Genomic DNA, 12,752 nt, shown 5'->3' on the forward strand with positions numbered 1-12,752 from the left:
TTTAGTGCTGATGACAGCCCATCTCTGCTCTATCTCCTGATTGGCTCACTAATCAAATAGCTGACAAATCAGTGTAGAAGTCAGGGAGACAGACAAGGAAAGACTGAAGTTTTATATGACATAGGGACATATCTAAGAGATCGTTGACTGCTATATATATATATATATATATATATATATATATACAAACCGGATTCCAAAAAAGTTGGGACACTATACAAATCGTGAATAAATACTGAATGCAATGATGTGGAGGTGCCAACTTCTAATATTTTATTCAGAATAGAACATAAATCACGAAACAAAAGTTTAAACTGAGAAAATGTACCATTTTAGGGAAAAATATGTTGAATCAGAATTTCATGGTGTCAACAAATCCCCAAAAAGTTGGGACACGGCCATTTTCACCACTGTGTGGCATCTCCCCTTCTTCTTACAACACTCAACAGACGTCTGGGGACCGAGGAGACCAGTTTCTCAAGTTTAGAAATAGGAATGCTCTCTCATTCTTATCTAATACAGGCCTCTAACTGTTCAATCGTCTTGGGCCTTCTTTGTTGCACCTTCCTCTTTATGATGCGCCAAATGTTCTCTATAGGTGAAAGATCTGGACTGCAGACTGGCCATTTCAGTACCCGGATCCTTCTCCTACGCAGCCATGATGTTGTGATTGATGCAGAATGTGGTCTGGCATTACCTTGTTGAAAAATGCAGGGTCTTCTCTGAAAGAGATGACGCCTGGATGGGAGCATATGTTGTTCTAGAACCTGAATATATTTTTCTGCATTGATGGTGCCTTTCCAGACATGCAAGCTGCCCATGCCACACGCACTCATGCAACCCCATACCATCAGAGATGCAGGCTTCTGAACTGAGCGTTGATAACAACTTGGGTTGTCCTTGTCCTCTTTGGTCTGGATGACATGGTGTCCCAGATTTCCAAAAAGAACTTTGAATCGTGACTCGTCTGACCACAGAACAGTCTTCCATTTTGCCACACTCCATTTTAAATGATCCCTGGCCCAGTGAAAAACGCCTGAGCTTGTGGATCTTGCTTAGAAATGGCTTCTTCTTTGCACTGTAGAGTTTCAGCTGGCAACGGCGGATGGCACGGTGGATTGTGTTCACTGACAATGGTTTCTGGAAGTATTCCTGAGCCCATTCTGTGATTTCCTTTACAGTAGCATTCCTGTTTGTGGTGCAGTGTCGTTTAAGGGCCCGGAGATCACGGGCATCCAGTATGGTTTTATGGCCTTGACCCTTACGCACAGAGATTGTTCCAGATTCTCTGAATCTTCGGATGATGTTATGCACAGTTGATGATGATAGATGCAAAGTCTTTGCAATTTTTCGCTGGGTAACACCTTTCTGATATTGCTCCACTATCTTTCTGCGCAACATTGTGGGAATTGGTGATCCTCTACCCATCTTGGCTTCTGAGAGACACTGCCACTCTGAGAAGCTCTTTTTATACCCAATCATGTTGCCAATTGACCTAATTAGTGTTAATTGGTCTTCCAGCTCTTCGTTATGCTCAAATTTACTTTTTCCAGCCTCTTATTGCTACTTGTCCCAACTTTTTTGAATCAACGTATTTTTCCTTTAAAATGATACATTTACTCGGATTAAATGTTTGATCTGTCATCTACATTCTATTACAAATAAGATATTGACATTTGCCATCTCCACATCATTGCATTCAGTTTTTATTCACAATTTGTTTAGTGTCCCAACTTTTTGGGAATCCAGTTTGTATTTATATATATACACACACACACACACACACACTAGTGCATCGCAATAAATTAGAATATCACAGAAATTTATTTTTATTTTTTATTTCAGTAATTAAATTTTGAATGATTTATTTCAAGTATTTCTTTATTTTAACGTTTATGATTATAACTTATAGCAAATAAAAACCCAAAAGTCAGTATCTCAGAAAATTAGAATATTGTGAAAAAGTTCAATATTGTAGACTTATTGTCACATACTGGGGGCCCAAGGCAAACAAGACACAGGCAAATAACAGACCAGGGAACAACAGAGTACTTTATTACACCTGTAATAAAGGAACATTACAATAATGATATGCAGGTTAGGAAATAGTGGTAGAACTACCACAGAACCAAGTGCATCGGCAGAAAGAGGCAAAACCCAGGAGGGCGAAGAGCCAGTGAGCCCCATTCTTTACAGAGCCCCTGGTGGTGGGGATGAACTGGTTCATTGATCGCACCTCCAGGAAGGTCCTGGTACACTTGACCGCTACCTACAAAGAACCACACACACCAAAAATTAGCACCAAACACATGTATGTATAAACATGATAGAGTCTTTATTTAAATATACATTACTTGTGACATGTATAAAAATATACTTTATAAAAACAGCAGCAAGGAAGGGGGAAACCTTCAGTGAGAAAAAACAACCCTAGAGGAGGCTGAGGGGTCAACATACAAGGGTATAAAGATTACAGAAAAAGGCCACACATAAGCAAACCAATTAAGCAATAAAAGCCATCAGACATGGGAGTCCGAAAGTAAGGCATAAACAGACTCATGTGAGGAAATAGAAAAGCAATAACTACCCAAGAATGCGTGTGGAACCCTCAGCCGCCTCCTCCCGACGTTGTTTGGCCAGTGACACCTGGCTTCTTCTGGGGATCGCTATTGCTTTATTGGCTTGCTTATGTGTGGTCTTTTTCTGTAATCTTTATACCCCTGTGTGTTCACCCCTCAGCCTCCTCTAGGGTTGTTTTTTTCCTCACTGAAGGTTTCCCCCTTCCTTGCTGCTGTTTTTATAAAGTATATTTTTATACATGTCACAAGTAATCTACAAAGAACCACAGACAACAGGACTGGACCCCACACAAACACAGGACAGGGATCAGATGACAAACGGGAACCAGCACACAAGCAGATGCCTGGACCCCAAGCGGAATGGAAGCATGACGGTCTCAGGCAGAGCTGCACACAGACTAGATATCCTTCCTATGGAGAACCCAGTAGCGCTCTCACGAAGGCAGGACAGGAACAGGATAGGAACAGAAGCAGGCAAGACATGGAAAAGACTGGATCAGAAGTAGTAGGCACTGCCAGGCTGGACATAGAACAGACAGGATCAGAAGCAGTTTACCACTGCCAAGCTATCAGACACAGTAGAGCACTGCTAGGCTAGACATAGAACAGACAGGATTAGGACACAGAACAGGTACTGAAGAACAGACAAGGCAAAAGCATCACCAACACCACTTTACCAGGCGATGCCACACAGATGGGCAGATGGCAAAACCCCTTGGGTCAGCAGCAAGGGGCTACACAGATAGATATAGCTGCATAACGAGGCCACCTGATAAGCCACACCCAGGCCCAGATCAGGATAAGTTAACCCCACCTGAACCAGGAGTACCAAAAGCACAGAACACACAATCACAAGTGTCAGTTCACACTAGACACAGAATGCTGCAGCCATCAAGCAGCCCCAAGCAACCAGCATACACAGGTGCCTCACAGATTGAACATAACCCTGCTCACGGGCTTATAGTAGAATATGGTTAAATTTTGAATAGACATCACAGTAATACCATATTACTAAAACATAACTTTTAATAAATCACTGATAAAAGCCAATGACCCCTTATAGTACAAAAATGAAAATAAATCATGAAATAAATCAAAAAATAAAGCTAGTGTGGAAATAATATTCCACTCACCTACATTTGCAGGGTGGCAGACAGATAAGCATAGGCTAATAAGGGCGATATCCCTAATTCTGGCCCTAATATTTGTCTCCCTGCCTGCAAACGGAATAGCCGTCCTGATAAGGGCGATCCCGTGTCTCGTACCTCCTGGGGACCCCTGGAAGACCCTGACACGGGGGAGATTGCGAACTGCTGGTTTTAAGATGAGACCTAGACTAAATATCAAAAAAATAATAAACAATATATACTTGTGGAACCCCCCGTGGAGTGACAAGAGAGCCACCCAATGACATACAATAGAGAGAAATATAGGTGACACAACAGTAGTAAAGTGTCAATCAGATGCTCGTATTAGAGCCTACGCGTTTCGCCTAGTTGGTTACAGGCTCCTCAGGGGACTTAACATATATACACATACAAGAGGGTATCCACCACCATAGGTAGAACATAAGACTGGAGGGAGGCCCAAATGTCGCTCCTCACATAGATATAATATATAGATTATAGAATAGCTTCTTAGGTGACTAGACTCAAAACCTAAATGGAAAAAGTCGAGATATTACTCGTCCCATTGGTTAGTGTTCATTAATATGACACAACATTGCTTGTAGAAATTAGATGGAGATTCAAATATAGGTATTTAACCCCAATAAATCGTCATGGCCAGGTCAAGATTATTATCATAATAAGCCCCCGCTATATCACTCAATGATATTAGTGACAGAGTCAAGGACAAAACAATTATATCGCACAGGACAATCAACAAATATAGAAATCAATAGTGAACCCCATCTATACCTATTTCTAGATACACAAGTAGAAAAGGGATCACTTTAAGCACAGAATGAGTGTGTGAATTGATAGTTATCGATAGAGATTATTGTACATGCCACAGTGTGTTTCATCATGGACATTCCCGATATACGGTTATCAGCTGGTAATCACCAGCAGTACTTGCGTGTCCATCAGATCAATGTGGCTGTTTGTTTGATGTCCGTGGGGGAGAAAGCGGCGGTGCGTTAGGCGGCCAGGTGATTTATTAAAAGTTATGTTTTAGTAATATGCTATTGAACAGCACCGTGACACTCATGGTGTTACACTCTAATCAGATAATGAACATAAAACACTTGCAAAGGTTTCGTAAGCCTTTAAATGCTCCCCAGTCTGGTTCAGTAGGCTACACAATTATGGGAAAGACTGCTGACTTGACAGTTGTCCAGAATACAGTCATTGACACCCTCCACAAGGAGGGTAAGCCAGAAAAAAGTAATTGCTAAAGAAGCTGGCTGTTCACAGACTGATGTATCCAAGCATATTAATGGAAAGTTGAATGGAAGGAAAAGGTGTGGTAGCAAAATATGCACAACCAACAGGGATAACCGCACCCTTGAAAGGATTGTCAAAAAAAGGCCATTCAAGAATTTGAGGGAGAGTCTCAATGAGTGTACTGCAGATGGAGTCAGTGTCAAGAGCCACCACACACAAACATATCCAGGGCATGGGCTACAACTGTTGCATTCCTTGTGTAAAGCCACTCATGATCGAGTGACAACGTCAGAAGCATCTTATCTGGGCAAAGTAGAAAAAGGACTGGACTGTTGCTCAGTGGTCCAAAGTCTTGTTTTCAGATGAAAGTAAATTTGCCATTTTATTTGGAAATTAACCCCTTAATGACCGGGCCATTTTGCACCTTCGTGACCAGGCTTATTTTTGAAAATGTGACATGTATAACTTTATGTGGTAATAACTTTGGAATACTTTTACTTATTCAATCCATTCTGAGATTGTTTTCTCGTGACACATTGTATTTCATAACAGTCATAAAAGGGAAATGGAGATGAAATTTGTAAATGTAACTTTTTGGGCAATTTTCCATTTCAATCCATTTTTTTCTTTAACACATCAAGGGTTAACAGCCAAACAAAACACAATATTTATTACCCTGATTCTGCGGTTTACAGAAACACCCCACTTGTGGTGGTAAACAGCTGTATGGGCGCAGAAGAAAAGGAGCGCCGTATGGTTTTTGGAAGGCAGATTTTGCTGGACTGGTCCCATTTGAAGCCCCCATGTCCCATTTGAAGCCCCCCAGGTGCACCCTACAGTAGAAACAATCCCAAAAAAAAGTGACCCCATTTTGGAAACTACGGGATAAGGTGACAGTTTTATTGGTACTATTTTAGGGTACATATCATTTTTAATTGCTCTATATTATGTTTTTTGTGAGGCAAGGTAACCAAAGAATGGATGTTTTGGCACTGTTTTTATTTTTTGCTTTTTTACAACATTCATCTGACAGGTTAGAGCATGTGCTATTTTTTATAGAGAAGGTTGTTACAGATGCAATGATATCAAATATGTCTACTTTCTTTGTTTCAGTTTTACATAAAGCATTTTTGAAAACAAATTATGTTTTCGTGTCTTCATTTTCTGAACGCCATATTTTTTTTTATTTTTCTGCCGATAGTCTTGTGCTCGTTTTTTTGCAGGAAGAGTTGGCGTTTTTATTGGTACAATTTTTGGGTACATATCATTTTTTGATCATTCATTATTACACTTTTCGGCGCATGGTAACAAAAAAATTTTTCATTTTGCAACAGTTTTTATTTATTTATTTTTACGGCGTTCACCTGAGGGATTAGGTCATGTGATATTTTTTAAAGAGAAGGTCATTACGGACGTGGAAATACCTAATATGTATACTTTTTCTTATTTATTTAAGTTTTACACAATAATAGCATTTTTGAAACAAAAAAATGTTTTAGTTTCTCCATAGTCTGAGATCCATACCTTTTTTTTTTTTTTGCCGATTGTCTTAAGTAGGGTCTGATTTTTTGCGGGATTAGGTAACAGTTTGATTGGTATTATTTTGGGGGGCATACACCCTTTTGATCACTTGGTGTTGCACTTGTAGGTGACAAAAAAAAAATCTTTTTGGGCACGGTTTTAATATATATATTTTTTTTTTACGGTGTTCACCTGAGGGGTTAGGTTATGTGATATTTTTATAGGGCTGGTTTTTATGGATGTGGCAATACCAAACATGTTTAAGGTATTTGATTTTCTCAATTTTTACCCAATTATAAATGTGTGGATATGGGAAAATGTTAATTATATTTCTTGCCTTTTTTTTTATACCCTGTCAGGCTCACATAACATGGCATGTAAGGCATCCAGTTGCCATGAAAAGGGGGAGGGGGAAGGAGGGAGATCCCTCCTTCTGTTATGATATGATCAATCGGGACGCTGCCACACCAGAGCAGCACCTGATGGGGGAGGGAGCTTCCCCCCTGTTAACCCCTTCCATACAGCGGTCCCTACGGACGCGGCATTAAACGGCCGACGTCAGTGCCAGCACTGATGTCGGCCGTTACAGTAGATTGCCAGCTGTATGTTACAGCTGACAATCTACTAAGCTCGGCAATCCTGAATAAATGTGGGGGCAGGAAAGGGTGGGGGGTCGCCCCCCTCATTATTACCTGTCCTGTTTAGCCATCCTGAAGGGGGGGTGATTGGGGCACAGTGAACACAGCAGTGCAGCCCCGATCTACTACACACTCACTGAGATCGGAGTGGCGCTGCTGAATACTGCGATTGGTCAAATCTGAATGACCAATCGTAGTGATCCAAAGGCAGGGACCGCTGTGATTGGTCCCCTGCCGGGTGCCCAGATAGCTCTGCTGTCCATAGCACCCGTTTAGATGCCAGTGTCACCGCATGTGTACTTGCAGTACACCACATCATGACGTACACAGTACGTCATTAGTTACTAAGGGGCTAAGGTACCAGAGTCTGGAGGAAAAGTGGAGAGGTACAGAATCTAAGTTGCTTGAGGTTGAGTGTGAAGTATTCGCAGTCAGTGATGGCTTGAGGAGCCATGTCATTTGTTGGTCTGTCCACTTGTGTTATATCTAGTCCAAAGTCAGTGCAACCATCTACCAGGAAATCTTAGAGCACTTCATGGTTCCCTCTGCTGACAAGCTTTATAGAGATGCTGATTTCATTTTCCAGCAGGACTTGGCACCTGCCCACACTGCCAAAAGTACCAATACCCTCTTTACCAACCACAGTGTCACTGTGCTTGATTGGCCTGCAAACTTGCCTAACATAAACACAGAATCTATAGGGTATTGTCAAGAGGAATGAGCTGAAGGCCACTATCAAACGAACTGGGCTTCTATAACACCTCAACGGTGCCACAGGCTGATCGCCTTCATGCCACATTGCCGATTTTTTTCTTTTTTTAAAAACTTAATATGATCCATATTTTGTTCTGCTTTACTGTATAATATATCTCTATCTAAGACTTGGTGCTTAATTTTGTTATACTAAGCCTAAAATCCACATTTTGCCCTCAAACCAATGAGTTCAATGACATTCCTGGATACCTGCAGCCAACACTGGAGGGCGCTCACTGCAGAAGGATTCATACAACTCCCATTCAACTGAATAACCTGTTTGCAGTAAGATCCTAAACTCTGCAAATAATTCCAGTGAGACCTATTTAGAAAAAAGAAAAAAAATGAGCACACTATATGTGATTATGTGATTAATTTAATTAATTGTTTGCTTTCTACAGTAATGTGTAAAAGTGTTAGGCAGGTGTGGGAAAGTAAGGCCTCATGCATACGACCGTTGTGTGCATCCGTGGCCGTTGTGCCGTTTTCCGTTTTTTTTCACGGACCCATTGACTTTCAATGGGTCCGTGGAAAAATCGGAAAATGCACCGTTTGGCAGCCGCATCCGTGAGCCGTGTTTCCTGGCCGTGAAAAAAATATGACCTGTCCTATTTTTTTCACGGCCAACGGTTCACGGGCCCATTCAAGTCAATGGGTCCGTGAAAGAACACGGATGCACACAAGATTGGCATCCGTGTCCGTGATCCGTGGCCGTAGGTTTTAGTTTCATACAGACGGATCCGAAGATCCGTCTGCATAAAAGCTTTTTCAGAGCTGAGTTTTCACTTCGTGAAAACTCAGATCCGACAGTATATTCTAACACAGAAGCGTTCCCATGGTGATGGGACGCTTCTAGTTAGAATACACTACAAACTGTGTACAAGACTGCCCCCTGCTGCCTGGCAGCACCCGATCTCTTACAGGGGGATATGATAGTGCGGCACCTGAAGGGGTTAATTGTACTATCATATCCCCCTGTAAGAGATCAGGGCTGCCAGGCAGCAGGGGGCAGACCCCCCCCCCCTCCCCAGTTTGAATATCATTGTGCGGCCCCCCCCCCCTCCCCTGTTGTTAACTCGTTGGTGGCCAGTGTGCGCACCCCCCTCCCTCCCTCCCTCTATTGTTTTAATACATTGGGGCCAGTGTGCGCGCCCCCCCAACCCCCCCCCCCTCCCTCCCTCTATTGTAATAATAGCATTGGGGCCAGTGTGCGCACCCCCCCCCCCCCCCCCCCCGATCATCGGTGGCAGCGGAGTAGAAGATTTTCATACTTACCTGGCTGCTGGCTGCTGCGATGTCTGCGTCCGGCCGGGAGCTCCTCCTACTGGTAAGTGACAGCAATGCGCCGCACAGACCTGTCACTTACCAGTAGGAGGAGCTCCCGGCCGGACACAGAGATCGCAGCAGCCAGCAGCCAGGTAAGTATGAATCTTCTACTCCGCTGCTACCGATGATCGGGGGGGGGGCACACTGGCCCCAATGCTATTATTACAATAGAGGGAGGGAGGGGGGGGGGTTGGGGGGGCGCGCACACTGGCCCCAATGCTATTATTACAATAGAGGGAGGGAGGGGGGGGGGGGTTGGGGGGGCGCGCACACTGGCCCCAATGCTATTATTACAATAGAGGGAGGGAGGGAGGGGGGTGCGCACACTGGCCACCAACGAGTTAACAACAGGGGAGGGGGGGCCCACTGGCCACCAATGAGTTAAAAACAGGGGGGGGGGGTCTGCCCCCTGCTGCCTGGCAGCACCTGCCAGGCAGCAGGGGACAGTCATGTACACAGTTTTTTTGTATATTCTAACCTGAAGCGTCTCCATCACCATGGGAACGCCTCTGTGTTAGAATATACTGTCGGAAATGAGTTTCACGATGTAGCTCATATCCGACAGTATATTCTAACATAGAGGCGTTCCCATGGTGATGGGGACGCTACAAGTTAAAATATACCATCGGATTGGAGAAAACTCCAATCCGATGGTATAACAGAACTCCAGACTTTACATTGAAAGTCAATGGGGACGGATCCGTTTGAAATGGCACCATATTGTGTCAACATCAAACGGATCCGTCCCCATTGACTTGCATTGTAATTCAGGACGGATCCGTTTGGCTCCGCACGGCCAGGCGGACACCAAAATGACTTTTTTTTCATGTCCGTGGATCCTCCAAAAATCAAGGAAGACCCACGGACGGAAAAACGGTCACGGATCACGGACCAACGGAACCCCGTTTTGCGGACCGTGAAAAAAAACGTCCGTGTGCATGAGGCCTAAGAATACTTTCAAAAATAGCGAAATCTAAATCAAATCAATATTTGGTGTAACCACCCTTTGCCTTTAAAATTAGGTCTTCTAGATACACTTGTACACAGTTTTAAAGGAACTCAGCAGGGAGTCTTGAAGAACTAACCACAGATATTCTGTGGATTTAGACTTGCTCAAATCCTTTTGTCTCTTCATGTAATCTCAGATTTGGTGATGTTGAGTTTAGGGCTCTGCGGGGGGGCATTTAATTACTTCCAGCTTCTTTACACTGAAGATAGTTCTTAATGGCATTGGCTGTATGCTTGATGGCATTGTCTAGTTGCAGATTAAATGTAAATTTAATTTTTAAAGGGGTTTTCTGGGATTTTCATATTGATTGCCTATCCCCAAGTTAGGTCCTCAATGAGATCATCAGAGGTCTGACTCCCGCCACCCCCGCTGTTCAACTGTAAAAAAAAAAAAAGCAGCGGTCTGTGAGCACTCAGGCCTCTTACTAGTCCATGTGATGTCACGTTCATTGGTCACATGACCTAGGCGCAGATCAGTTCTACTAAAGTGAATGGGGCTGAGCTGTGATACCAATCACAGGCCATCAATATGAAAATCCGTTAAAGCACCTCTTAACATTTCTATTTTTGAAAGCACTCTTACTTTGCAGCATTTTTTCCATACCTGCCTAAAACTTTTGAACAGTACTGTATATAATTGTATCTTTTTTACATTTGCAATATCCTGTAATTTCTTCTGTTATCAGTAATTACCCATTTACATGTTGCACTAGACATTTCTTACTATTGATAGTGATAATATGAATCTAAAACAATTTAGGCTGTCAGCTTTTATATACTTTTTTATTCCATATATACAATTTTTCTGATGACTTGGCATATGCCTGTGTATATCCCGCATTAAAGTGAAGAGAAAATGAAAGTAATTTTTACCAAGAAGCTAAAGCCTACCTTGGTGATTGTGATAACAGTATTCAGCTCAGTGGGGTCTAGACATGTCTCTCTTGCTTATGGACTCTTTACAGTGGCACAATATCATTCAACACATACAGTAATTGCGCTTCTCCAAAGAAACTTGGCATAAAAGAAAAGGAGACTTGTTTATTTCAGTAATAATAGATGATTGTTTCTATTTTTAATGAAGAATAAATTAAAATGTAACCTAAAACTGAGATGCTAGAAGAGAGTAGTGAGTGAAATACAAGTATGCTCTATATGTACACAATAGCTGCATTTACATCTTGTGAGAGAGAAAGCCCCAGAGATGCTGGCCTGCAGTATAAAGTTTAGACAAAATCGTATTGATTTAGAGAGCACATGTCCTGGCATACTTTGTTTTCTTGGAAGCAATACTTTCAGTTAAGCCTATTATCCTTTAAGCCTTCAAAAAATCTTAAGCACCCCAGATCAGCTTCTGACTTGTGTGATTTTGACAATGTCGCCCTGTCTCTTTTACACATTCTTGAAGAAATGCATTTTGACCACCCAAATAATATGTTATATTATATAGCAAGTGCAAAAAAAAAAAAATCCTCCTTCCTGAAGTAATGGGACTTAAATAAAACTGCATTCTCAAATTTTTACTAAATATTCATAGTATAAGAAAAAATACGCTTTTTATTGTGACGATGCATAATTACTGTCAAATAATCAAATTATTTTATGTCTATGGACCCATTTTCTTTAAAAAAAATGTATCCAGTTTCACAGAGCTATAAGTTTTTAAAGGGACATTTCCTTTAGACGGTATCCATCAATATTCACAGGGCTGGGATGAAAGGTAGGTGGGGATAGCCGACCGCCTGAGGCGTTACTGACTTTCACTTACAAGACTACCATTTCCTTTGGAAAGTATCCATCAATATTCACAGCAAAAAAATAATTTTTTTTTGCTATTTTTCATTTAGTACCATTGAAAATGTACTACAAAAATGTCATTCTCTAACAGTCAGCACACAGAGATAAAACTCAGACAAAGATAGGTAATCCATTGTTATTTTACTGCTGCTGTGAGGGAAATATTTCAGAATCTGGAAAACAGTATGACAGCTCTATTGTTCTCCTGATAGGCCCAGATAAAGCTACCCACAGAAGAGCTAAGCACTTATCAGTGTAATGTGTGATTTACATAGCGTGGCACTTCACAAAGAAAACTAATGATTTATGTTGATTATTTCACCTTAGTGCAGTTTCTCATGTCTCCTTATCAGTAAATGTTACTATTATAGCTGCAGAGTTACCAAACGTAAGTGATAAGGAGACTCCAGAGCAGTCAGATGAGGAGAAAGGTGAAGCCAGTATATGACACATATGTAAATTTTCAGCCAGCAGAGAGGATTTCTCTACCTTAGGGCTCGTTCACGCTTGCTCTATCTTTTTTCGTAACAGAGGGATCACGGACCCATTCAAGTGAATGGGGCCGCGATCCCTATGCGGCTGCCACACGGCAGGTGCCATTGCTTAGCGGACCACAATTTGCGGTCCACAGCCCGGTCTTCACACGGTCGTGTGAACAAGCTCTTACACTGGCACCAAAGCAGTAACACTCCTTACAGTGGCCACAGAGTAAAGGTGGCCATACACTTACCAAGAGTTTAGGC

This window comes from Bufo gargarizans, chromosome 2, assembly GCF_014858855.1.
Source record: "Bufo gargarizans isolate SCDJY-AF-19 chromosome 2, ASM1485885v1, whole genome shotgun sequence".
NCBI lineage: Eukaryota > Metazoa > Chordata > Amphibia > Anura > Bufonidae > Bufo > Bufo gargarizans.